Source organism: Microcaecilia unicolor, chromosome 3 (assembly GCF_901765095.1).
Source record: "Microcaecilia unicolor chromosome 3, aMicUni1.1, whole genome shotgun sequence".
NCBI classification, from domain to species: Eukaryota; Metazoa; Chordata; class Amphibia; order Gymnophiona; family Siphonopidae; genus Microcaecilia; species Microcaecilia unicolor.
The window spans coordinates 335,275,137-335,302,739 of record NC_044033.1 but is presented as its reverse complement, the minus strand read 5'-3'; the positions used below and the strand labels follow the sequence as shown (position 1 = coordinate 335,302,739).

General features: G+C 44.9%; 1 pseudogene; it reads left to right on the top strand.

Annotated features, from left to right (window-relative positions):
* Positions 1-27,603, top strand: LOC115464719 (annotated as a pseudogene).

Genomic DNA, 27,603 nt, shown 5'->3' with positions numbered 1-27,603 from the left:
ATGGCCAGCTATAACATTTGCAGCAGGAAAAGCAAACATTATCACAGTAGAAGCTGGTTCACATCGTTAAAGGTGGAAGCTCATCTGTTTCTGCTTCTATTGATGCTTTGTGACATCCTGTGGAAGACGGCTGAGTGTCAGTGCACACTTGCAAACTACCTTTCAACAGAGCTACGACCAGGTTACCATAGGGATGGGGACATTGTGATCGGGGGACTTGTAACTGTAGAAATCTTTAACCCATATCATCATTCATCCTTCACAACTGTTCCCTCATTTGTTGGACAAAGCTTGTAAGTAGCATCCTGACTTAGTTCCTTTATGAGACAGAGTTGACGGTTTTAATTTTGGTGGGTCACTGACGTGAACTCCAAATATAACCTGATGATATTTTACTAATTCTCTCACATTAAGTCTGAGTATTTTCCCTTTGAAATGAGCCCTGGGAAAAAAGGACCTGCTAAGATTTTCATCTGCTTTATCTGTGAATATTTTTCCTTAAAATCATTGTGAAAATACACAGCTTGATGTGTTGTTGTCTATCTCAAAATGTCATACCTTTTGGGGAGGTAAAACTTTTCCCTCTGTCAGCTTTTTCCAGTGAACAGAGTGAAAAGTTTGCAGGCAGCTTTAGATCCTGGGTAAATGTGTTATGAAAAGTGACCTCCCCATATTTTTCCAAAGCACCTTTGCATTCTGGCGCTGTTTTGTATCCACCATACTCTCCATGAAAGGACAAATTCAAATCTTTTATAGAGGTTATACCCTTCTTAATTCCTTTGACATCCTGTTAATAATCAGTTTTTTATTCTTTTGAAAATACTACTTGTTTGTACCATCTTCAAAGCAGGTACGTTTTTGAAACAGTGGCGTAGGAAGGGGGAGGGGCGGTGGGGCGATCCGCCCCGGGTGCACACCGCTGGGGGGGTGTTGGCTCTGCTGGTTCCCTGCTCCCTCTGCCCCGGAACAGGTTACTTCCTGTTCCAGGGCAGAGAGAGCAAGGAACCAGCGGAGCCGACGCAGCTCCCAGCAACGTGCACTCGGGGTCGAATCGTCCCTCTAGCCCACCCCTCGCTTCAAGTAAGAATGTGCTCTGGAGGGGGGAGGGTACGCGCCGAGGGGGGGCTCCATGCTGCACCCGGGGGGGGGGGTGCGCAGCGGTGACCCGCCCCGGGTGTCAGCCGCCCTCGCTACGGCACTGTTTTGAAAACTTACATTTTATTTTCCTTTTGCTTTACTTCTGTCGAGTGTGTCTTTAGCTCCATCAGCTCCTCTGCGTGTGACTTATTCTGTGGACTATCCACCATTTTGCTCACTTTCGTATGAATTACCTCCATACTAATTCTCCTTTAGTGCAGAAACTACTTCAGCTGAGGAAGCCACCCCACCCAGGGTTGATATCTGATCCGGAGCAACCTAATAGCCACAGCATCCCTGGCCTTTCACTATCCCCAGAGGTGAGAGTGAGACGTGTCTGAGGAGAAGGCTGACTGTGAATCACTGGTGCCGAGGGAGAATGCTTTAGGGCAGTAAAAATGATGACTCAGAGGGGAGACAGCGGGCAGCAGAAGAAACACAGGGAGAAAGATGCAAGACTCCTGGGGGAGAGCAGCCCAAGGAGGATTGCTTAAGTCTTGTAAGCAAGGAAGCCAATTTGGTTAATCTGTTTCCACTCTCCCGTGCAGCTGTCATTCTCATTGCCTTCACCGGTCACCCCAAACAAAACAAGCAAACTTATGAGCTGCTGCATCCACGTTGTCATTCTTTATTGTTGATCCATCTGTAAGAATGCTAAAGCTGTTTCTGTTGGATAGTCACTGCCTTAAAAGATGAGGAGAAAAGACATAATACAGCTTCAAAAATGATTGTAGCTGGTAGAAAAAGCAATTATAAACTCTGTAGTTTGTGCCCATTTTTCTTCACTGTTCTTCTATACAATACATGTGGCCAAGGTTTCAGTGAGGATATCCTGTTTCCTGATGAGTTCATCTTAACTTGCTGTAATCTGCCTTGGGAAGCCTGGTGTTATAAAGAGGATAGAATATATTGAAATTAAATGGAAGTAGAATTAAACTCGCCTTTCATTCGGGCACATGGAATCACATTTTCACGTCATCTCATTTGTAGGAATTTACATTTTAGATACACACTAGTAAAAAAGGCCCGTTTCTGACACACATGAAACAGGCGCTATCAAGGTTTTCCTTGGAGTGTGTATGTTTGAGAGAGTGTATGTGAGAGTGACTGTGTGTGAGAGAGAGAGAGTGAGTCTGGGTGCGAGTGTGTCTGTGAGAGAGAGTGAGTGTGTGAGAATGAGAGTGTGTGCAAGTGCGTATGTGAGACACAGTGTGAGAGAGAGAGAGTGTGTGTGAGACACAGACTCTCTGTGAGACTGAGTGTATGAGACCAAGAGAGTGTGTGAGTGACTGTGTGACACATAGAGAGTGAATGTGATACAGTGTGAGACAGAGTGTGTGAGAGAGAGAAAGACATTGACTGTGAGAGAGAGATTGTGTGTGTGTGACAGAGATACCTCCCCCCCTCTCTGGTGTCAGGCCCCTCCTCCCTCCCTCCTTCTCTCTGGTGTCTGAGCATTACTGTGCAGGATGCTGAGCTCTGGCTGTGCTTCAAGGAACTGACCAATCCTATTTAATAGAATGCACCTCTAACATTCTGAAGCTGAGAAACCTCCTGTGGTTGGTCACTTCTGCTTGTGATGAACCCGGAAGTACGTGATGTCAATTCAGGAGATGGATACAGAGAGCAGGAATGCCTCAGCCATGCAGTCAGCTTCAGAATGTTGGAGGTGCGTTTTATTATATAGGAAATGGATTATTCTGTTTTTAGGCATGTTTCATGGACAAGTGGTTTTATAGGTCAAAATAAAAATAAATATTTTTTTTAATGCAGATCTCTTTTGTTTAAACATAACTAAATGGGCTATAAGCCCCTAATACAGTCCATTGGCTTTCTTACATTGTTTTATTGGCCTTTACCAGGAGAAAACAAAATCTCTGCATGAATATAACATGTGCTAGAGTGCCTCTATAACTAGCCCCTCCAAATGACACACTGATTACGATTTATAACAAATTACTACTCTACCTATATTCAGTTCCGTTATTATACTTTTTCTGTTTATATCCGTATACTACACAAATTGGCATGTTTGAAAATATAAGTGAGATTAAATACAAATGCTACCAACAATAAAGAGTGACAACATGGATGCAGCAGCTCATAGGTTTGCTTGCTTTGTTTTGGGAGTATGGTGATGCCGGCGTCACTGGGAAGGGAAAACTGAGACTGGCCTAATTGGTTTCAATATTTTGACTTCACTTGGTCTCCTGTCTATTAAACCTCTTTGGAGCTGCAAGAGGATGGACTGCTGGGGGCAGGCCAGGGAGATATGTGGCCCCAAGGAGGATGGGGAGCGCTGAAAAAGATGGGGACGGTTAATATGGGAAGAGAGAAGGATATAGTAAATGCTGGACAGGGAGGGGGAAGGACACAGTGTCAATACTAGACAGGGAGAGGGTAGGAACATTGGAACTCAAAGAGGCAGTGCTGGAAAAAGAAGAAAAGGGGACAAAGGGGCTCTACTGAAAAGGAGGGGGATAGGGACACAGAGGGGCACGACTGGAAAGAGGGGGAGGTGATAGGGACAGAGAGGGCACTATTGGAAAGGGGAGGAAGAGATAGGGACAGATGGCACTACTGGAAAGGGGAAGGAGATAGGGACACAGAGAGGGCACTATTGGAAAGGGGAAGAGGAGATAGGGACATAGAGGGGCACTATTGGAAAGGGGATATGGGGACAATGGTGAAAAAGGGATGAGATGGGGACAAAGAGGTAATTCTGGAAGAGGGGAGAAGATGGTAACACAGGGGTAATGCTGGAAAAAGAGGGAAGATGGGGACACGGCGATGTTAGACAAAGGGAGAGATGGGGACACCAGGAGGGCAGATGCTTGAAAAGGGGGAGATGAGGACACCAGGAAGGCCTGTGCTGAAAAAGGGGGGAGATGGGGAAACAGAAAGGGCAGACGCTGAACTTGGGGGTAGGGTAGGGACAAGGGACACAGAAGGGAGATGCTGGACAAGACAAATAGTAGTGCAGAGGAAAGAAGGATGGTGCATTTGGAGACAGAAGAAATGTCAGATGGGCAAGAAACCCTGTAAAGGCAGAAGAAACAGAGAAATACAGAAAAGAGACAGTGGGACCAAAGCAAATGAAAAAATAAATTGCTCTAACGGTAGAAAAAAAGTATTTTATTTTATTTATTTATTGCATTTGTATCCCACATTATCCCACCTATTTGCAGGCTCAATGTGGCTTAATAGTTTTGTTATGACATTGTCATTCCAGAATATCAGATACAGTTAGTAGTGTGAAGAGATTAAGTAGAGAAGAAAGAGGAAGTGATTGGGCGGGTGATAGTAGAAGTGGATTTTCCTAACTGGTTGGGTTGGGAGAGTGAATTAGTGAAGCTGTTGGTTCTCGTTGTAGGCCTTGTTGAAGAAGTATGTCTTCAGAGATTTGCGAAAGTTATTTGATTCGACAATTGATTTCAGGTCTGTGGGTAGAGCATTCCATATTTGCGTGCTCGTGTAGGAGAAGGTAGTGGCATGCATCAGCTTTTATTTTAGTCATTTACAGCTGGGGAAGTTCAAGTTGAGGAATTTGCGGGATGTTCTTGTGGCGTTTCTGGGAGGTAGGTCCACTAGGTTCAGCATGTAGATCGGGGCGTCTGCATGGATGATTTTGTGTACAATCGTACATATCTTGAACGCAATGCGTTCTTTAATTGGGAGCCAGTGCAGTTTCTCTCTAAGGGGTTTTGCACTTTCATATTTAGGTTTTCCAAATATGAGTCTGGCGGCAGTATTCTGGGCTGTTTGGAGTTTTTTGATAGTTTGTTCTTTGCAGCCCGCATATAGTGCGTTGCAGTAATCCAGATGGCTTATTACCATTGACTGTACCAGGGTGCGGAAGACGTATCTCGGGAAGAATGGTTTTACTCTTTTGAGTTTCCACATTGTGTGGAACATCTTTTTCGTTGTGTTCTTCACGTGGATATCGAGATTGAGGTTTCGATCAATAGTAACTCCAAGAATTTTCAGGTTTTGTGAGACTGGAAGAGAGCAGTATGGTGTGATTATGGTAGAGAAGTTTTTTGTGTTATGTTGGGAGGTGAGTACAAGACATTGTGTTTTTTCTGCGTTAAGTTTTAGCTGGAATGCATCCGCCCAGGTGTGCATGATTTTGAGGCTTTGGTTGATCTCATTGGTGATTTCATTTAGATCATGTTTGAACGGGATGTAGATTGTGACATCGTCTGCGTATATGTAAGGATTGAGGTTTTGATTGGCTAGCAGTTTGGCTAATGGTACCATCATTAGGTTGAATAAGGTTGGTGATAGGGGGGATCCTTGGGGTACTCCACATTCGGGTGTCCATGGGGGTGATCTGTCCGCATTCGTTGTTACTTGGTATGATCTTGTGGTTAGGAATCCTTTAAACCATTTGATTACTGTGCCTATTACTCAGAAGTATTCTAGTATATGTAATAGTATTTCATGATTAACCATGTCGAAGGCACTGGATAAGTCGCATTGTAGGACGAGTATCTTGTTACCAGTTGTGATTGCTTGTTTGAATGAGTTCATTGTGGCTACTAGTACAGTTTCTGTGCTATGGTTTGTCCGAAATCCTGATTGAGATTTGTGCAGGATTGAGTGTTTATTTAGGTATTCAGTGAGTTGTTTCATCACTATGCCTTCCATGAGTTTGGTTATGGGTGGGATAGATGCTACTGGGCGGTAGTTGGCTAAGTGCATTGTGTTCTTCTTAGCATCTTTCGGTAGCGGAGTTAGTAGGATATTTCCTTTATCCGTGGGAAAGATCCCGTTTTGAAGCCTGTGATTTATGTGATTCGTGAGGTCTATTTTGAATTGTTTGGGTGCGGATCTTATTAGACTATTAGGGCATATGTCCAATTTGCATTGTGATTTGGCGTATTTTCCGAGCCAATGTGAGATTTCCTTCGATGAGAGCTTGTCAAAGTTGGTCCATGATCGGTCTGCTGGGCATTCCCCGGGTTTCGGGTCTAGACATTCAAGTAAGTTTGTGTAGTCCATTGTATTTGTAGGTATCATAAGTCTGAGCTTTATGATTTTTTCCTTGAAGTAATTTGCGAGATTGATTGCTGATGGGGTTTCTGTGTTCTTGGAGGTGGCTGTAGTGGTGTTTATGAGATTGTTTACGAGTGAGAAGAGTTTGTGTGTATCTTTGTAGTTTGGTCCTATTTTGGTTTTGTAGTATGTTCTTTTAGTTTGCCTGATAGCGTATTTGTATTTTCTTTGTAGTTGTTTCCAGTCTTTGAGTGTGTTCTCGTCTTTTTTCTTGTTCCATGCTCTTTCTAGTCTTCTAACCTGAGTTTTTAGTTCTTTCAATTCTTCGTTAAACCATGGTATTGAGTTTTTTCTGTGTGAGGTTCTGGTTTGAAGTGGTGCTATATTGTCCAGTATTGTTCTTGCATCTGTTCTCCCATTCTTGAAGAAATTGGGGTGAGTCTGTAGGTGTTGTCCATTCATCGGTGTAGAGTTGTTGCCAGAATATTAGTGGGTCTATTTTGCCTCGCGTAGTGTAGGTTTGTTGTTTTTGTTTTTGTTGTGTCTTTTTTGTTCTTCAGTGGAGGGAGAGGTTAGCACTGTAGTGGTAAGACCATGGTCTGGCTGTCCATTTTGTGAGACTGGAAGAGAGCAGTATGGTGTGATTATGGTAGAGAAGTTTTTTGTGTTATGTTGGGAGTTGAGTACAAGACATTGTGTTTTTTCTGCATTAAGTTTTAGCTGGAATGCATCCGCCCAGGTGTGCATGATTTTGAGGCTTTGGTTGATCTCATTGGTGATTTCATTTAGATCATGTTTGAACGGGATGTAGATTGTGACATCGTCTGCGTATATGTAAGGATTGAGGTTTTGATTGGCTAGCAGTTTGGCTAACAGTACCATCATTAGGTTGAATAAGGTTGGTGATAGGGGGGATCCTTGGGGTACTCCACATTCGGGTGTCCATGGGGGTGATCTGTCCGCATTCGTTGTTACTTGGTATGATCTTGTGGTTAGGAATCCTTTAAACCATTTGATTACTGTGCCTATCACTCAGAAGTATTCTAGTATATGTAATAGTATTTCATGATTAACCATGTCGAAGGCACTGGATAAGTCGCATTGTAGGACGAGTATCTTGTTACCAGTTGTGATTGCTTGTTTGAATGAGTTCATTGCGGCTACTAGTACAGTTTCTGTGCTATGGTTTGTCCGAAATCCTGATTGAGATTCGTGCAGGATTGAGTGTTTATTTAGGTATTCAGTGAGTTGTTTCATCACTATGCCTTCCATGAGTTTGGTTATGGGTGGGATAGATGCTACTGGGCGGTAGTTGGCTAAGTCCATTGTGTTCTTCTTAGCATCTTTCGGTAGCGGAGTTAGTAGGATATTTCCTTTATCCGTGGGAAAGATCCCGTTTTGAAGCCTGTGATTTATGTGATTCGTGAGGTCTATTTTGAATTGTTTGGGTGCGGATCTTATTAGACTATTAGGGCATATGTCCAATTTGCATTGTGATTTGGCGTATTTTCCGAGCCAATGTGAGATTTCCTTCGAAGAGAGCTTGTCAAAGTTGGTCCATGATCGGTCTGCTGGGCATTCCCCGGGTTTCGGGTCTAGACATTCAAGTATGTTTGTGTAGTCCATTGTATTTGTAGGTATCATAAGTCTGAGCTTTATGATTTTTTCCTTGAAGTAATTTGCGAGATTGATTGCTGATGGGGTTTCTGTGTTCTTGGAGGTGGCTGTAGTGGTGTTTATGAGATTGTTTACGAGTGAGAAGAGTTTGTGTGTATCTTTGTAGTTTGGTCCTATTTTGGTTTTGTAGTATGTTCTTTTAGTTTGTCTGATAGCGTATTTGTATTTTCTTTGTAGTTGTTTCCAGTCTTTGAGTGTGTTCTCGTCTTTTTTCTTGTTCCATGCTCTTTCTAGTCTTCTAACCCGAGTTTTTAGTTCTTTCAATTCTTCGTTAAACCATGGTACTGAGTTTTTTCTGTGTGAGGTTCTGGTTTGAAGTGGTGCTATATTGTCCAGTATTGTTCTTGCATCTGTTCTCCCATTCTTGAAGAAATTGGGGTGAGTCTGTAGGTGTTGTCCATTCCTCGGTGTAGAGTTGTTGCCAGAATATTAGTGGGTCTATTTTGCCTCGCGTAGTGTAGGTTTGTTGTTTTTGTTTTTGTTGTGTCTTTTTTGTTCTTCAGTGGAGGGAGAGGTTAGCACTGTAGTGGTAAGACCATGGTCTGGCTGTCCATTTTGTGTCTGTTATTGTGAAATTTGGATCTGATGAGAACTTGCGGGTGATGATGTCTAGTGTATGTCCTTTTTTATGGGTGGGTTGTGTGTTTGGCTAGTGGAGCTCCCATAGTTGGAGGAAGTCTTTGCATTCGCGTGCATTACTTGAGTTAGTATCTTCAAGGTGAAGGTTGATGTCGCCTGCTATGATGAGGTTCTGGGTTGACAAGCAAGTATTTGATATGAAATCTTGAAAGTGCATTTGTGGGTATTGCCAATTACCCAGGGGTCTGTAGAATAGGATTAAGTTTAGGTGTTCATGGGGTGGTTAATTCTGACTGAGGCTATTTCGAGTTGGGGGCGAATAGATTCTGCTGTTGTTGTGTTTTGAATTTGATATTAGGAATATGACAGTATTTGAAAATGCACATCTCTGATATCTTCAGATTAGCAACCCTGCAGGGGTCTGAGTGCATTTTCTTAAGTCATTTTGGATGTACTGCAGCACAGATTTTGATAGGTAGAATCAGGGACTGCAAATCCCAGATGAATGTGGGATATGAGTTCACACTAGAACTGGTTGAAAAATCTGGAACTAGATCACTTGGGAGCTCTATACATAGCTATTTGATAGTGGGGACATAAAATGCAAGATCAGTGCCAAATAGATTTAGAGACGGAAAGGAAGAAAAGAGGCGAGAGAAGAAATGGAAAGGCCAGCCTGGAAAAGAATTTGTAATTCTGACTCATGGAACATGGAAAAAAAGACTGGGACCAGCCAAATTCACTAACAACAAAGGTAGAGAAAACATTTTTATTTAATAAAAAACAGAAAAGCATTTTGTAAGGACTGGGATGTACCTGCTTTGTAAAATGTATGTTTTTTATATTTTTATTTTGCAAAGTACAGGAGAAAATGCTTTTCTGTTTCTTTTTACCAGTATTGCACTGTTTATAGAGTCTGGTTTTCTTGGGCAGAGAGGAGGGGGTCTCTATTTAAACTTTTGTTGTTGTTGTTGTTTTTTTTGTGGCTCCCTATTCTGTATTAGATTGGTAGGATGGAATGTTGTCACAATTTGGGTTTCTGCCAGGTGCTTGTGACCTGGCTTTGCCACTATTGGAAACAGGATACTGGGCTAGATGGACCATTGGTCTGACCCAGTATGGCTACTCATGTTATATAGATAAGGATCTGTTCATGTTCTGCATGTGTGACTGAGGTGAAGAATTCTGCTAGCATGTAGTGTCTGTGTAAGAATGTGATAAGGGTCTGTTCATGTTCTGCATGTGCAACTGAGGTGACGAATTCTGCTAACATGTAGTGTCTGTGTAGGAATGTGTAACAGTGCAGCTTGTTCCAGTTTCCCAATAGTAGGTATATTGGTGCTCCAGAACCCAGTATAATATATTTAGCACTGTCTTTTCATAGGTGGGTTAGGGCTGTTATGGGGTGGTAAGTTTTGTGTTCTACGGCAGTGTTTCCCAAGTTGGCCCATGAGTACCCCCTTGCCAGTCAGGTTTTTGATGCTGCTTTTAACTCCTAACCCTTGTTCACTTGTTCAGAACCCTTATTTTATCATCCTCACTTTAACATTCCCTTATCTCTTGTTTTTCCTGTTTGTCTGTCCTAATTAGATTGTAAGCTCTGTCGAGCAGGGACTGTCTCTTCATGTTCAAGTGTACAGCGCTGCATACGTCTAGTAGCGCTATAGAAATGATAAGTAATAGTAGTAGTAGTTTTCAGGATATCCACATTAAATATGCGTGAAATTGATTTGCATATATTGCCTCCATTACATGCAAATCTTTTTCATGCAGATTCATTGTGGATAGCCTGAAAACCTGAATGGCAAAGTGTCTAGCCCTATTTGAAAGTAGACTCAGCCACTCTGGGGCAAGGGTCGTCTTTGGTGGCTCTTGTCACCCAAAATAAAAATCCTGAAGTCTAGTGATCTCCACATCCTGTAGAGTCACCACACAAACAAAAGCCCATCTGATTTAAACAAGGTGTCTAGCAGTGGAAGGAATGTGCGTCCTGCCTCCTGATGTAACTTACTGTTTCCTTGTAGGTAGGATGCAACAGAGACAGCCTGCATTAATCAGTGCCCACCACAGTCCTTGAGCAACAACACAGACACTGCTGTCTAGCTGACACCAACCGGCGCCTATTTTATAAAAGTCTGCTCCCCCTGAGATCAAAACCTGGCAACGCCTCTGGCGTTATCCCACCTCACCTCCTCTTCCTCCTTTTTCTTAACTCTCTTCCTTCCCCTCCCCTCCCTCTCTTTTCTTTCTCCCTGCACTCTGGGACACATCTTCACCTGTGGCTGATATGAACTTCGGCTAACATTTCAAGCTGTTCCATCATGGGTCTGGCCTCATTTTTGTTGCTGTGGATTGCGAATTTCCACACGTACTTTCAACAATGCTGTCTCCCCTGATACCACTTCTTCATCCTACCTTCACTGGCTCCTGAATAATCTTCGGTGGGGAGTTTATATTATTGGTTCAGATGCATATGGATGGGCACAGAAACAGCAGTGCTAGGTCTAGTGATTATGGGTTTGTGCATGTTGGTAGGATATGCATTTATTTGCTGTGTCCTGAGGGCATGGCTGAAGAATTGAACAAATATGGGAGGAGGGAGAGAGAAGAAAGAAATGCAGTTAATTTCTGCAAAACCTGGAGCATACACCTGTTGGTCTTTGTTATCAGACTAATATGTACAGCTTGTAACAAACAATGCTTCTATCCCTAATCCTAGGCTTTTTTCATGCTTGCCTATTACTAATGTCTATGCTTCACTATCTTATACTTTGATGCTAATTTCATATTTTAATGGTATTTATTGTCTTTAAAGTCCTGTACCTTTGAACTATTACAACTTCCTGGCCTTTGTGTCTGCGGTGGAGGTGATTAACAACAGCTCGGAGCTCTTACCCAACCTCACACTGGGGTTCCGCATTGAGAACCCTTATGACAACTTTTTCTTAATGTATAGAGCTGCCATAAATATATTTTCAGGAATGGACACTGGGATCCCAAACTACAGCTGCAAAACGTCTGGATCACTGTTTGCTTTTATTGAAAGTCTTCCACCTGAGCACTCGAGCCAGTTTTCCAGCCTGTCTGGGATATACCACTACCCACAGGTCAGGGAGCATCTTTCATTTCACTTCATTCTATCTTCTGTAATGTGGTTCAAACTTTAAGGACAATGTGATTAATGTATATGATGACTTACTGGAACTCGTGAGTGTAAAGTTATTAACACTCAGTGCAATAAGATTTCTGAGAAGGAAATTTCTCGCAAGTAATGATTTATGGTACAATAACCAAACTAGTGGAGGTTTTAAGCAGCAGTTTCATTATAACGCTCAATCACTTAAATTTCCGGAAACTACTAAAGACAGACCTGTTCAGAAAAGCATACCCCACCGACCCAACAGAAAAAACCTGGATACCTGCAACACAACGTAACCAAAGATCGTAATGGACATACCCTAACTCTTCCTCTCCCTCTCTAAGTTCCCCCAATTTTATTTATCATACATGTAATCCATTCTACCACAATTTCACCTTGTATTGTTGATACCTGTATTTGTTCATACCGGAAACGGCTAACGCCGTTTACGGTACCATCCACCTTATAATCGAAAGAGAAAAACGCCCATATTCCAACCTAAATCAGGAGATAGACGTCTTTCTCTCGCAGGCGCCCAAATCAGTATAATCGAAAGCCAATTTTGGGTGTCTTCAACTGCACTCTGTCGGGGGAATGAATAAAGTTGACAGGGACGTGTTGGAGACATGGTAAAGGTGGGACAGGGGCGTGGTTATCGGCCTAGCAGAGATGGGCGCCCTCGGCCGATAATGGAAAAAATAAAGGCGTTTTTAGCGAGAATTTAGGGTTATGGAGCGATACAAAGGCATTATAATGTCCTCCTTTTTGTTTTCCATTCCTTTCCTAATAATTACCTAATATTCTATTTGCTTTCTTAGCTGCTGCTGCACATTGAGCAGAGGGTTTCAACATATCAACGATGACACCTAGATCCTTTTCCTGGTCGGTGACTCGTAATGTGGAACCCTGTGTCACGTAACTATGGTTGAGGTTCCTGTTTCCCACATGCATCACTTTGCACTTGCTCACATTAAACACCATCTGCCATTTGGATGCCCAGTCTCCCAGTATCATAAGGTTCTCTTGTAATTTTTCACAATCCTCTTGCACGTAATTTGGCCATGTGGCCGATTTAGGGCACTTTATATAGAGTTTCGCGGTAACTGCCTCTGAATATCACAATCCTCTTGCAATTTAACAACTTTGAATAAATTTGTGTCATCAGCAAATTGAATTACCTCATTAGTTAATGCCATCTCTAGATCATTTATAAATATATTAAAAAGCAGCGGTCCCAGCACAGACCCCTGCAAACCCCATTATCTACCCTTCTCAAATGAGAATACTGACCATTTAACCCTACTCTCTGTTTTCTATCTTTTAACCAAATGCCTTTTGAAAATCCAGATACACAATAACGACCGGTTCACCTTTATGCACATTTGTTCACCCCTTCAAAGGAATGTAGTAGATTGGTGAGGTAAGATTTCCTTTCACTAAATCCATGTTGGCTTTGGGGCTCATTTTCAAAGGAGAAAAAGATCCCAAAAATGGCATGTCTGCATTTGGACATTTTTTCATAAAAACGTCCAAAGTACTATGTTCGAAACCAATTTTTAGACGTTTTTATATGAAGTCCGTCAGACGTGTATTCAAATCACAAGGGGGCATGTTAAGGGTGGGATCTGGGCATTCCTAACACTTGAACATTTTTCTGTCATAATGGAACAAAACAAAAACATCCAGGGCTATAATTTGGACGTTTTGGTCTAGACCTGTTTTATTAACGAATAAGCCACAAAAAAGTGCCCTAAATGACCAGATGACCACTGGAGGGAATCATGGATAACCTCCCCATACTCTCCCAGGGGTCACTAACCCCTTGCCACTCATTCCCCATAAAAGCTGATTAAAAACATTACTTACCAGCCTCAGGTCCATTAGAGCAGCATGCAGGTCCCTGGAGTAGTCTAGTGGTTGGTGCCATGCATTGCAGACATGTGGACCCAGGCTCATATGTCCCCCTATCTGTTACACTTGTGGTGGAAACTGTGAGCACTCAAAAACCCACTATACCCATGTTTAAGTGCCCCCTTCACCCATAAGAGCTATTGTAGTGGTGTACAGTTGGGGGTGGTGGGTTTTGGGGGGCTCAGCAGACAAGATAAGGGAGCAACAGTGAGATGTGTACCTGGGAGCATTTATTTGAAGTCCACTTCAGTGCTCCCAAGTGTGTCCCATTGCTTTCCTGGGAAATCTGTGTGGCCGGTCTACTAAGAAAGCTGGATCTTCCTACATCCCAATGGCTTGATTTTGTGCGTTTTTCACTTGAACATTTTTTTTGGACCAAAAAGATAAATGCACAGAGCACAAAACATTTAGCAAATGTTTTTTGTAAAAATAAAAAAGGATAGAAATTTTTCTGTTTTGAAAATGTCTATATTCCCCACTTGAATTTTAGACTTTTTTAGCCAAACGTCCAAAGTTGGACTTAGACGTCATATCTAAAATGCCCCTCTTTGTCTCATTAATCCATTCTTATGTATATTGTGATATCCCCCTTCTCACTCAGGGTGACCTGGTGCTCAATGTCCATCTTTTACAGATCTTCTCCATCGGCCATCGACTCTGGCCTTCTCCTCTCCGGCTCCTCCGGCCTCCATCCTTCCTGGCCGTCCGATGGGGTGCAGCCTGCAATCACAAAAAAACACAATCCAAGTGCGGCCTGTTCACTCGCCTGGCCCCCCACACTTGTGCTGCACCTGTGGTTTGTGGGTGTGTGTGTGTTTGTGGCCTCCTCCATCCCCTACAGCCACTCCCAAGCCTCCAGATCTTACAATCCACCCTCACCTCCCCCCTAGGTACCCTTTACCTGGGGTAGGTGAGCAAAGCGTCTTTGCTAGTGTTGGCCCCCTCGACGGGCTTCTGGAACACGGCCTCTGGAACCTCCCAGGACACCTCCATCTCACTTCACTGGGGATACACCGACTGCCTGGGTCCACACAAGTCCTCTGCTCTTCCCTTGGCTTCACCTTCCTCACCGTAGCATTCAACTGCCCAGGGTAGCAGGGATCCTTTGATATCTTTATCACCCGGTGGTTGTTCAACAGTCATGTCCCATCTGGGGTGCCACTGTAATAACTGTGATCCCGGTAGCAAACCTTCAGGGGTGGTAGGCTCCCTTCCGCAGTCCCCAAACAAAGTCCTTCCAGACAACACAGCTTTTAGTTCCAAACAGTTTATTTCCCCTCCTCCACAAATCTCAGTTCAAGGGGGTTAAAGTCCCATTCAGTTTCCAAAACAAAGCAACAAGAAAAAACATCTCTTTAAATCCAAGTTCTCCCCCAGTTCAACAGCCTGGGTTTCAGTTTTAAAAGTCTTTCCGCTTGGGTGGTTGCAGAATGGCAGTACACCGCCCACAACACAGCTAATTGACTCCTGTGACCACCCACTGCCTTCAGTCCCTGCAACTCTGCCCCAAAGTACAATTACAGTCCATGTCAACCGGCTCCTCCAAACCTGGTGTGCTGGTCCATCCAGACTCTCCTTCCTCCAAGCACTCCATTAACTCTGCTTCTCTGCTAGGCTGTTGGTTGGAGACCTCCTCCCCCTCCCAGGTGGAAGGAATCTTGTACTGATTTCTAACCCAAGGGAATTGAGCTTGGTCATCCCTGCTTCCCCTTCTGGCCCTCGTCTGCCATAGCAGCTGCTCTTTCCAGTCCTTTTCCCCCTCCCTTCCACGTGGGAGCCATACCGGGTTTTGGGACCTACCCCCCTGATCCCTTCTCTCAGGGCCTTGTGGGGAATGTAGTCTGGCCCCATACCTCCTCCTGACCTGCTTAGACCCTCCAACCTCCTTTCAATATGCTCTGTAATTTTGTTCTTTACAGTAGGCTCTGCCATATATTGGCTACCCTCCAATCTTCCGATGCCATGCTCGATTTTAAAGATAAATTACATATTACTATGCTCTAAATATTTGATATGTGAATGAAATATGATCTTTTCATGACAAAGGTGCTGATAAATTCAGTCTTTTATTTTCAGCAGATAAGTTACACCTCAGGAAATCTTCTCATGAGCGACACAGCTAGGTTTCCTTATTTGTACTGGACTGTTCCCAGTGACCTGCACATCTGTGCTGGGATAGTCAAACTATTGAAGCATTTTGGCTGGACCTGGGTTGGTATCATTGCATTTGATGATGAAAACAGCATGAGGGCTGTGCAGATCCTGAGAGAAGAAATTGAGCAGAGTGGAGGTTGCATTGAATTCATAGAAACCTTACGTCAGTCCCGTTCAATCTGGCTCAAAATACAGATATTTATAACACCTTCAGTACATATTCAACTAAAGTGATTATTTTGTATTGTAATAAAGACTACAGAGAGCTTATAAGACATACACCCATTTGGGAAGCACCTGGAAAGGTCTGGATCATCTCAGAAGAATGGGGATTTTTCTTCCCCTCATACAGTGTTGATAGAAAAAACACCTTAGCTTTAGCAGTTGCAAAGAAAACTATTCCAAGCTTTCACAAATTTGTCCGTGAGGGGAATCCTGCCATGTTTCCAAATGATTCATTCATAGAGATGTGGTGGAAGAACCTGTGTAACAACCAGTGCCCCAAGAGCATCCAAAGATCCTGCAGCAGTGATGAAACATTTTTTTTTCCAAATACACTGTGACTCTATAAACTCTGGGGATAGTTATAACGTTTACAATGCTGTGTATGGCCTGGCACAAGCATTGCATGACATGATCACTTCTGGTTCTAGGAATACCACCAAGAGGAGTGGAGAAAGTGAGAGATTGTTAGATTTTCTGCCATGGAAGGTAACATCCTATGTTAGAAGAATGATATGTTCAGAAAGAAGTGATGGTATATGATTGCGCAGTGTGAAAGGGAAGCAGGATATAGTGAATTCTATATACTCGCGTTCCTTTCCTTATATACATACAATTTTAGATTGCAAACCACTCTGACTCATTGCAGAAGGTCTTTTAACTATTAAACAGATGCTTCATGTCCAACATAATAGACACACAGCTAATTGCAGAGATAAAAGCACATATAAAAACTACATATTTATCTAAATATTTAACTAAATATTTATCCTGCAGCTGTTGTATTAAAAGGTTGGAAGAAAAGAAAAGCTTTGAGGACTGCATGATAAGATACTTCGCCAGATAAGTTGTTTTTGGGGCATGCCTATTGATCCTCTGGAACTGAGGAACTTTGATTCCTAACAGAGTGTTATGAGATTAAATAAAGAGGACTCTTCAAAGTTTTGCATTTTTGCATGAAAGCGTGGGTTAACTTTTTTCAAAATTAATAGGATAAAAAGGTCATTTTTTTAATAAACTTCAAAAATAAGCTTCACGCTAATGTTGCTTCAAATTGAAAACAGGATCAGATTGTATGAACTTAAAAGTTATAACCGCAGTGAGCTTCACTATTAAAAATGTCTCTCATTTTCATTAGCTTCATCATTATCTGAAGAACCTCCACTTTAAGAACATTCTGGGTGAGGAAATCTTTTTTGATGAGAAAAGTGATCTCGCCATGGGATATGATATTATAAACATTGTCATTCTACCTGATGGGACACGGATTAAAGAAATTGTTGGAAGTTATAACTCTTATGCTCCTCCAGATCAGGAATTTACTATCTATGAAGAGGCAATCATGTGGGAGAGAACATTCAACGAGGTCAGATTTAAAGTCAATTTAAGCTCACCACGCTGGCATTTGAGGCCCTTCACTTTGGCACTTCCGCCCCCCCCCCCCCCTTACCTCACTGCTCTCATTTCTTCTTACACCCCTTAGTGCAGAACTCCAAAGGGCAGAGGCAGGTCATGGGCATTCCCACAAATTACACGTGTTGTTATAGAATACTTGCATTTGCCTACTTGCCATCAGTTGGGTGCCTGTATTTATACCAGCCTTTAGCAGGTATAAATGCTCACACCCAAAGTTAGGTGTGAAGCTTTCGCTGAGCTAATCTGTAAAGGTCAATAGAATACTTTCATAGCACTCATTATTTCAGTACCTATCTTTTAAGAGCATAAGCACAGCCATACTGGGACAGAACAATGGTCCACCTAGCCCACTATCCTGCTTCCAATAGTGGCCAATCCAGGTCACAAGTTCCTGGCGTAAACCCAATTAGTAGCAAAATTCCATGATACTAAGCCCAGGGTAAGCAGTGGCTTCCCCATGACTGTCTCAATAGCAGACTGTGGACTTTACCTCCAGGAACTTGTCCAAACCTTTTTTATACCCAAATACGCAAACCGCTGATACCTCCATGTAATTTCTTTGAGTGTCCCCTACTCTTTGTTCTTTATGAAGGAATCTAGTTCACTGTGTACCTATTCCTTTGTAATTTTTGAGGTTACATAGCAATACCATGTTTTATAATAGGAGAAAATACTTTTTCACTCAATACATGGTTAAGCTCTGATTATATTTTCCAGAGAAGAGGAAATGGTAAAACTAGAGGACATGAATTGAGGTTGCAGGTTGGTAGACTTAGGAATAATGTCAGGAAATTCGTCTTTACAGAGAGGTGTGGTTGATGCTTGGAGATTTCTTTATTTACAGCAACGAATAACAAAAATACAGAAATCATATAAATACCAATATTCACATGCCTAACACAAACCATTCTATCACCAAAACAATCCCTTCTGCCCCTATACATATATACACCCCTCCCCCTCCCTTTTCCCCCCCTTATTCCCCCCCTAAAATTACAACCAACACAACATCACAGTAACTATAATCATAAGGCCTTTAACCTCACATGCTTCCACCACAAGGACACCATCTGTGAATCCCTCTCCACTCTTTCCCATTGCGCCACTTGCTGTACAGCCCGCACCACATCCCAACTGACCTGTTCAATGGATCGATCTTCTTGGTGCAGGGATACCCGGCAACGAGCCATCCAAAGACAGAACCGGAGAATGAGCGAAATCAAGAACCCCGTCCCCGGATCCAGCTGACCTCTCTTGAATCGATATCCATACACCCAGTCCGCATACGTATAGGAACGGAACGTGGGGATCTGGAGGAGAGCAGAAACCCTGTCACCCACCCCCCGGGAAAAGGGACAGTCCTTCAAAAAGTGGTCCATGGTTTCTAACTTCCCCACACATTCCCCCCTTGGACAATTCCTGTCCTGGATCTTCCTATCTCTCAGATTCTCTCTGACATATAATTTGCCGTGTAGGGACAGCCAGGCAATGTCCCGATATTTAGCCGGAATCCTCTCCGAATTGATATTCCGTAGCCCTTGCCTCAGCACTTCCCCGGGAGCATCCCTAAGTACCAGAGGGGACGAGAACATCTGGGAGCGCACTCTCTCCACCCAGATTCCTCTCTTCCCATCCCTAATCTCCCCCACTAGAATCCCCCAGACCCGAACTAATTTTACTAACGTTTTATAGTACCCTACCCTTTCCGGAGCCCCTTTCCGCAATACCCCTACCCTCTCCCCTCTCCTCCACCCCACCCAAACCCTCTCCCACCACCCCAGCACACTACTCGCCCACCCTGGAGGAGCCTGACCCACCGCTCTCCCTAGATTAAAGTGCACAAACAAAGAACTAAAAAACAAAACCGGATTGATCATCCCTACCCCCCCCTCCTTCCTAGATAGATATGTGGTGTTTCGTTTGACTGGATTCAACCGATTGCCCCACAGCAGCTGGAAGAAAATGCTATACAACGAGGCATAGCACTTTTCAGGTACCAAACAAATGTAGCTGATGAACAAAAAGAGGGGCACCAAATGGGTCTTGATGAGTTTCACCCGATCTTCCATGGACATTTTCCACCTCTTCCACCTGTCCACCCGCCCCTTTGCTTCCTGAAGACAACGGTCCCAGTTGAATTTAGCATAATCTCCTATCTCAAAGTAAATCCCCAAAACCCTCATTCTATCCACCACCCCCGGGAAACCCCCTCCTAATTCAAACTGCTCCCCTACTGGCCCTAACCACAAACTGTTGCATTTGTGGATATTCACCCGTGACCCTGTATCCCCTGCGAAATCGTGGATGAACTCCAAAAGTTTATCCCCTTCTGCTTTGTTTGCCACCCACACAGTAATATCGTCTGCGTATGCCACCACCCGCAACTGTTCTCCCGTGCTTACCTCCCACCCCACCCTGCTCCAGACGCCTAATAAAAGGGTCTATAGAAAATGCATACAGCAAAGGGCTTAAAGGGCACCCTTGCCGAACCCCTGCCGTCAGCTCAAATTCCCCCCCTTTCCACCCATTGATCAATGGAAATGCATGTGCATGAGAATATAACAACCGTAATTGTGCCACCCAATCCCTAGGGAACCCGTAATACTCTAAAACCCGCCAGAGGAATCCCCATTGGACCCTGTCAAAGGCTTTTTCTTGGTCAAGCGCCACCATCAGCCACCCTGACCCCTCCTCCCGACTCCGCTCTAAACCTTTCCTCACCCATGCCGCAGCCTCCAGCACCCCTCTACCCGGCACCCCACAAGCCTGTGAGGCTGCCAACAAGTCCCCCGAGAATTGCCGCATACGCTTGAAGAGCATCTGCGCAAAGATCTTACGATCACAGTTTAGTAGCGCAATAGGCCTCCAGTTAGTTAACAGCTGCGGATCTTTGCCCTTACTTAACAAAATCAATGCAGACTCCAACAAGGATTTTGGAAGAGACCCCCTCTGACGTGCCTCTTCCCAGAGATCCAATAAAATCGGAGCCAGGCGCCTGCGAAACGTATGATAGAATTCTGCCGGCAGCCCGTCCGGCCCCGGAGATGTCCTCTTTCTCAGGGCCCCTATAGCCTCCTCAACCTCCTGCAGTGTCCAGGGGCACGAAAGGGCCTGGAGATGAGACCCCCAATTCCCCACCCCCGGAGTCCCTTCCACATACTGATCCATCCTCCCCCCATCCAAGTGCTGATCCGAAAAAAAACCCCTGAAGTGCTCTTCCACCACCTTCAATATTCCCTCTTTGGAATCCTGCATCACCCCCCTAGTATCCCTAAAACCCTCCACCACCCTATGCTCTCTTCTTTCCCTACAACAAACGAAGGGATCTGGGCTAATCAATTTACCAAAGTCCCTCTCATAAACTAAAGAGGAATACCGATCGTATTGAGTCTTCTCTAACAGAGACTGTAATTCTTGGATATCCTCTTTCCTCCCTCCCTTGGAAATCAAATAATCCTTCCTTTGCTTCAAGGCCATCCCCAAACGTGTCCTTTCCCTTCCCCTCCTCCGTGCCTGTCCCATGAAAAGGAAACACGTCCGTTTTTTCACCACCTCCCACCATTCTCCTCTGGAGGGAAAGATCCCCCGTAAGGATAACTGGTCTTCTAAAAAATTCAAATATTTCTTTTGAGCCTTCTCATCCTGGACCCATCTTAAATTCATCCTCCACAACCCCCTACCTATCCTATGAGCCGCCGACCCCCCTACTTCCACAAGAAGCAGTTTATGGTCGGAAAAATCCACGTCCAGCAGGCGAGGCCCCCGCTGGCATACCCCTCTACGAACCAAAAACCGATCAATTCGGCTCCTACATCTCCCCCTGCTAAACGTGAATCCATCCTCATCTGGGAAATGTTCTATGTGAACATCTATCAGCCCCCCCTCTTTCATGATCCCGAGCAAGCGCACCCCATCATATGTCACCTGTACCTTAGTACCCCCACTATCCTGTTTCCTAAGAATTAAATTGAAATCTCCCCCCCAAATTACCTGGCGTGCAGTAAACAAGTAAGGCCTGATCTTCCCTAATAACAAACTGCGCTCCTTCCTAGTCTGCGGCCCATAAAGATTAATAATTCGCAACGCCATACCCTGCCATAATACGTCTACCACTAAACCCCTCCCCACCCCGAGTTCCATCACACGCTGAATTTCCACCTTATGTGTCTTAAATAAAATCCCCACTCCCCCATATCGTTCCCCTGCCAGCCCCCACACCGAGGGTCCCCATCTCCAATCCCTGCGCGCCCTTCTCAGCTGCTCCAGGTTCTGCAAACGCGTTTCCTGAAGCAGAAAACAATCGGCCTTAACCTGAGAAAAGCACTCATAGGCCAAACACTGAGCTCTCTGGGAAGCCACACTCGCCACATTTAGGGTGGCGAACGTCAGAAGAAGCCCTGCCATACCCCCCATTAGGACTCATGCAACTCCTCACTCTCCTCCTTCCTTTGCATACTATCTACTCTCTGTGGCAACCTGCTACCCAGAATGTAATCCTCCTCTCCATTATCCCCTATCTCTGCCGCCCAGTCCCGTATCCCTGTATCCTGATCCCAACCTTCCCCTCCCCCCTCCCTCATACCTTTCTTCCTCCCTTTCTTCTTTTTAAACCCTACGGAATCCCCCCCTGCAACCTTCCCCTCTTGAACCTCTCCCCTCTGCACCCCCTCCCCCTCCTTTCCTACCTCTACATTACCGTCCCCTTGAGCTTGCTCCTGGCTAACCACCCCCTGCCCCATCCTCCTCTTACCCCCCCCTCCCTTCCCTACCGGAACCCCCTCCTCCTCCCCAACCTCAACATCTTCCACTTCCATCCCCCCCTCCTCGTCATGGGTACCCCTTCCCTTCCTACCTTGACTCCTTTCCCCCTTGACCTTTCCCCGACTCCTCTCCCCTCCTCCCTCTTCCTGAGGTCCCTTCTCCCCATCATCCCCCTTCCCCTGTATCTCTGCCCCCCCATCCTCTTCTTCCAAAATCTGAAATCGATTACCCCCCTGCCCCACCCCAGGCAACCACTGTAATGTCAGACCCTTTCCCTTTGAAACCTTCCGTTTCTTTAATTTTGACACTTGAACCCACTCTCCCTTTCCCTCCTCCTCCTGTCCCCCTCTAGTCTCTAGACCCCCGCCCTCCTCTAACCGTAAACCCTCCTCTTCCCCCTGCAAACCACCCCTCCCCTGTACCCCCAAACCTCCCTCTCCTCCCCCTTCCTCCCAAGCCCTCCCAACCCCCAGACCCCCAGAACCCTGACCTAGATCCTGCCCCTCTCCCCGAATCATATTCCCCCTGCCCTCATCCCTCCTATTATGACGCGCCCTCGGGCAGTCTCTAAAGGCATGCCCCAGACCCCCGCACAAATTGCAACGGATAGAGGAACAATTTTCTGTATAGTGCTCCTTACTCCCGCACTTTACACACTGTTGTACTGGGCAAGACATACTATAATGGCGAAAGGATCCGCAACGGAAACACTGCCGTGGCTGTCCCTTGTAAAAACAGAGAATCCTGTCCCGGCCAATAAAAGCCGCAGAAGGAATGTGCTTGACCACTTGCCCTTCCTGTCTTAGCTTAACCCAAGCCCCCCACCCCCCTGCCCACACCCTACTTGGATCCGGGAGTTTGGATAACGGGGTTCTCAAATCCGCATGCCACTGTAACCAGTAGGCCAGGTCTGCCCCTGAAATGGACTCGTTTCGTACCAATACAGTGACTTGCACCAAGTCAGGTCTACTAATAGGAATAACCACATAATTGCTCCAATCCCCCCTTCTTTTCACCCCCTCATACCTCTCCCAAAAGATTTCCATACCCCTCTGCGTTAGAAAACTAACATCGTACTCAGGCAAATTAACTGGGTGAATACAGGCATAGAAGTCCTCCGGCACAAACCCCAGGCCCATGACCATCCTCAAAACCGTCTCCCGAGAAGGCATAGCCCCCTCCCCCACCCATCTAATCTGCACCACATTCCTTCGTTTGGGGATTTGCCCCGCCCCTCTCCCTTCCCCCCCTTTCCCCCTTGATCCCTCCACAGACACTGGCCGCCCCCCCATCTCCCCTCCCCCCTCACCCCTCACCACCGCCGCAAAGGAAAGAGCACCCTGCCCCTCCCCCGCCCCCCTCACTTCTCCCCTACCCTTCTTCCCTTCCTCCGAATCCCGGCTCCCCACATCCCCCTCCCCCACCTTCCGACAAGAAAGCATACCCCTCTCTTGACCAAGACCCTCCCCCCGCCCCCCCCCCTCCCCTCGCACACAGCCCCCCCTCAACCAGTTCAAACCCAGACCTTCAACTGGGACATCAGGAGCTTTAAAAATTAGTGCACTTTCAGAGCTTACTCTGGTCTGAGCAATTGGTCCAATGTCCTGCTCCATTCCATGCAACTCCTGTTCCAGTTCCTCTTTCTCCTGCTGATTCTCTATGTCCTGGGCACCATACCCTAGCAGGTCCCCTGCAAACTTGGCTGCAGATTGAACAGAGATCTCTCCTGATTCTTCCTCCTGTCCGTCCTGACCTCGCGGGCAGACCTGCTCTGAGCCAAGCTGCACAGCTGATGATAATTGATCACCAGAAACTGCTGCCTCAATCAGAGCACCTTTGGAGTGCTCCTGCAGTTGGAAGCCTGCTGGTTTTTGCTTCTCTTGCAATCTCTCCACACAGGTAAGTTCAATACTTTTTTCCACACCCTGTTCTTCTTCCCCACTAGTGGGTACTGAAAAAGTGTCCTGGGTGGAAAACCTGTCTCCATCCGTTTCAATAATATGAAAGTGTTGTAACTTTGTGTCTTTTCCTTTCTGTTCTACCGGAATACCTGAGGCCAAACAATCCGCCCCTCCCCCTTCTCCTGGAGCTGTATCCAACCTGAGTACTCCCTCTTCCCTTGGGCTCATCAGGGCTTTCATAGTTTGCAATGTACTTTGACTGTTTGGACTTTGTACAATCTCTGTTACCAACTGCCTTTTGTGAAACAATGTTCCTGAGCTTAAACTGGTAGATTCCTGTGCTGGGGAAAAAACCTCCTGGCTCATAGTTTTAGATGTACCAGCCTGCATCCTCTCTTGATTCTCATAAACCTCCCTCAAGGGATTTGCAGAGCCTGTTTTTAAACAAGCAATTCTTTTTTCCTTCTGTTTCAGCAACTTTGTTAAGCGCTTTTCTTCAGTCTTATACTTTTGACCATGCTCTGCTGGGGCCAGCCTACTCATGGCTTTAGTCATTTTCAACCGTTTCCCCAGCTCCTCTATTTCCTTCTCCAGAGACTTGATGTGCCTCACCCGCTCCACCGTTTCTCTGGCACACTGTCCTGGGTCCATATTCTCCCACTCACCGGCCTCCTCCCCTTCTTCTGACCACTCTTCTTCACTGCCGGCTGCCTCAAATCCCAACTGGGCCTCCTGCCCCACCTCCATTCCTTCTTGTCCTTGCTCCTTCTGGGTCTGCACCTTTAGGGCCTCAACCTTCCTCCTTCCTCCCCCATGATCTTCAGGCTCCTTACCTGGACGCCGCTGGGTCATGGAGGAGGCATCAGATCCACAATCCTCCCTGGCCCTGGGCGCTTTACGGTCCAGGGGACTACGCTCCCTTCGTGCTGGAGGAGGGACTGGCTGAGAGCTACTCCGCCGGGCCTTCAGATCCTTCGGCCTTGTAGGCCCCATAGCCTGGGAGTTTCCTGGGCCTCTCTCCCCAGGCCCCCTCCGCATAGCTGGGGAAGGGACCAGGCCTGGCTCCCTTTCCTCAGAGCCTCTGACCGCACCTCCTTCCTGCCCTCTGTCTGACAACGACTGACGCTTGGAATGCCCTCCCAAGGGAGGAGGTGGAGACAAAACGGTGGAGGAATTTAAAAAAGTGTGGGATGAACACAGAGGATCTCTAATTAGAAAATGAATGGTATAAACAGCAAAAAAAAAATGATTGGTGGTGTGTTTGCATGTTCAGTGGCACTTAAATAATGACTGGCTGTGAAGAACTAAGGCTGGTGCTGGGCAATGATCAAGTATTTTAAATCACATTCATTGTTGGTTTAATCATGACTTTATCATGAGCGCGACTGGAAGGCCAACTGGTTGGATCGTTCAGGTCTTTGTCTACCATCATTTGCTAATTTATCTATATATCTTCATGCTATATTCAGCAGTAATATCTATATAGCTTAGCCCTCTAAATACGCCGGCCTAACTTTAAATAAATCAATTAACAATATAATGTTAGACCTGCTATGTCTGCAGTGTAATTTAATATCAACGGGTATGTTAACTGGACAGTAGCTGAATAGTATTGATATCTGTATAAAATTAGGCCCTGCTCCTGGAACACGCTTGCTGCATCCTTAACAGATCAAGATAAATTTGGCCAAAATATATCTATTTGACAAGGCAACAAGTTTAAACAAAAAAATACCTCGTGTAGCTGAATGAAACTCACTCTCGATAAAGGTGTCACCTAAATGATTAAAGAAACAACAATGCTTATTAGATAAGCAACCAATGGTGAGCAGCTCCATGAGGTAAATGTTCAGACTTGGAGGTAGAAAAGTAGGTTACAAAGACATCATCTAAAAGTCCCTTTTTCTTACGAGGAAGCAGAGGTATTTTCTCATACTTTTAATCAAACCATTAAAGGTGACCTGCACAGCTACATTGCTCAAAATATTCCCCAATCAGCCTGAATGACTGAGTCCAGGTCAAACCTACTTCATATTATTTATATTTCCAATCAAAATAGAGCTCATACTGACCTCCATATTCTACTGAGTAGGTTTGCAATGAGCTGAAAAACTAAATGGGAAAAATGCTCATGTTTAGACAGAAAAGTAACACTGCATTTGAAAAGTCATAATCCAGTATTACCTCATGTTAATCAGTTTCTTCTCAATCCTCAGACACCTCCAGATTTCAGGTGCAGTCCGTGTTGCCGTCCTGGGTTCAGGAAATTAACCAGGGAAGGAAAGCCTATCTGCTGCTATGACTGTATTCCCTGTTCAGAGGGAGAGATCTCCAGCAAATCTGGTGAGTGATTTCACGTTATTATGTGCCACTCTCATATTAGGCCCACATTCATCCTTTATTGAAGACCCAACATGGGCCAGCAAATATGCATGCACTCCTGCCTTTTCCAAAACATCAACACAACTGAGCACATCCTGATCTGGATGTCTCAATTGCAATCTCAGTACTCTATGAAAAAAGGGTCTTTGCATGTCCTAGTGGAATACCTTATGTCTAATCCATAAATACATGCTGGATACCGCTAGGAAAACTAATCACACTCCAATTAGATAAGACGTATGGAATCCTTTAAAAACATCCATTTAAGGTGAAAGTCTCATCTAAAAGATAATGCATGATTTTATTTCCAGGAAGCTCATTGTTCATTACTTGCTACTGTCTGTCAATTTGAAACAAGCCTTATTGTAAGAGAACGGTTACTGTCCTATAACTGATGAGATTTGTGAGGTAATGAGACAATATTTTTTCATTCTCAGATACAGATGCTTGTACGAAATGTCCAGAGGACCAATGGCCCAATCAGAAGAAAGATGCCTGCATCCCAAAAGTAATATCCTTCTTGACCCATGAAGAGCCTTTGGGGATAACTTTGACTTTCATCTGTATTTTCTTAATTCTCATTAATACTGTCATTTTGGGGATCTTTATTCATTACAAAGACACCCCCATAGTGAAAGCCAACAACCAATACCTCAGTTACATTCTCCTCATCTCCCTCATGCTCTGCTTCCTCTGTTCCTTGGTATTCATTAGCCACCCTGACAAAGTGACCTGTGTTCTCCGACAGACTGCCTTTGGGGTCAGTTTTTCCATTGCTCTCTCCTCTATATTGGCAAAAACCACCACTGTGGTCATAGCCTTTCATGCCACCAAGCCTGGAAGCAAGCTCCGGAAATGGATGAGTTCCAGGATCTCAATTTCTGTAGTCCTTTTCTGTTCCCTTATTCAAACTGTTCTGTGTCTTGCCTGGTTGTTCACTGCTCTCCCCCGTTCCCATACCTTAATATGAAATCAGAAATTGGAACAATAGTAACTGAATGTAATGAAGGGTCAATGCATGCATTTTACTGTGTTTTGGGTTACCTGGGATTTCTGGCTGGCATCAGCTTCATTGTAGCTTTTTTAGCAAGAAATCTACCTGACAGGTTCAATGAAGCCAAATACATCACCTTCAGCATGCTGGTGTTCTGCAGTGTCTGGATCTCCTTCATCCCAACTTACTTGAGCACCAAGGGCAAGTACATGGTGGCAGCGGAGATATTTGCTATCCTGGCTTCTAGTGCTGGACTCCTGGGCTGTATCTTTTTCCCTAAGTGCTATATTATTCTGCTGAGACCTGAAAGAAACAGCAGAAAAAGCTTATAG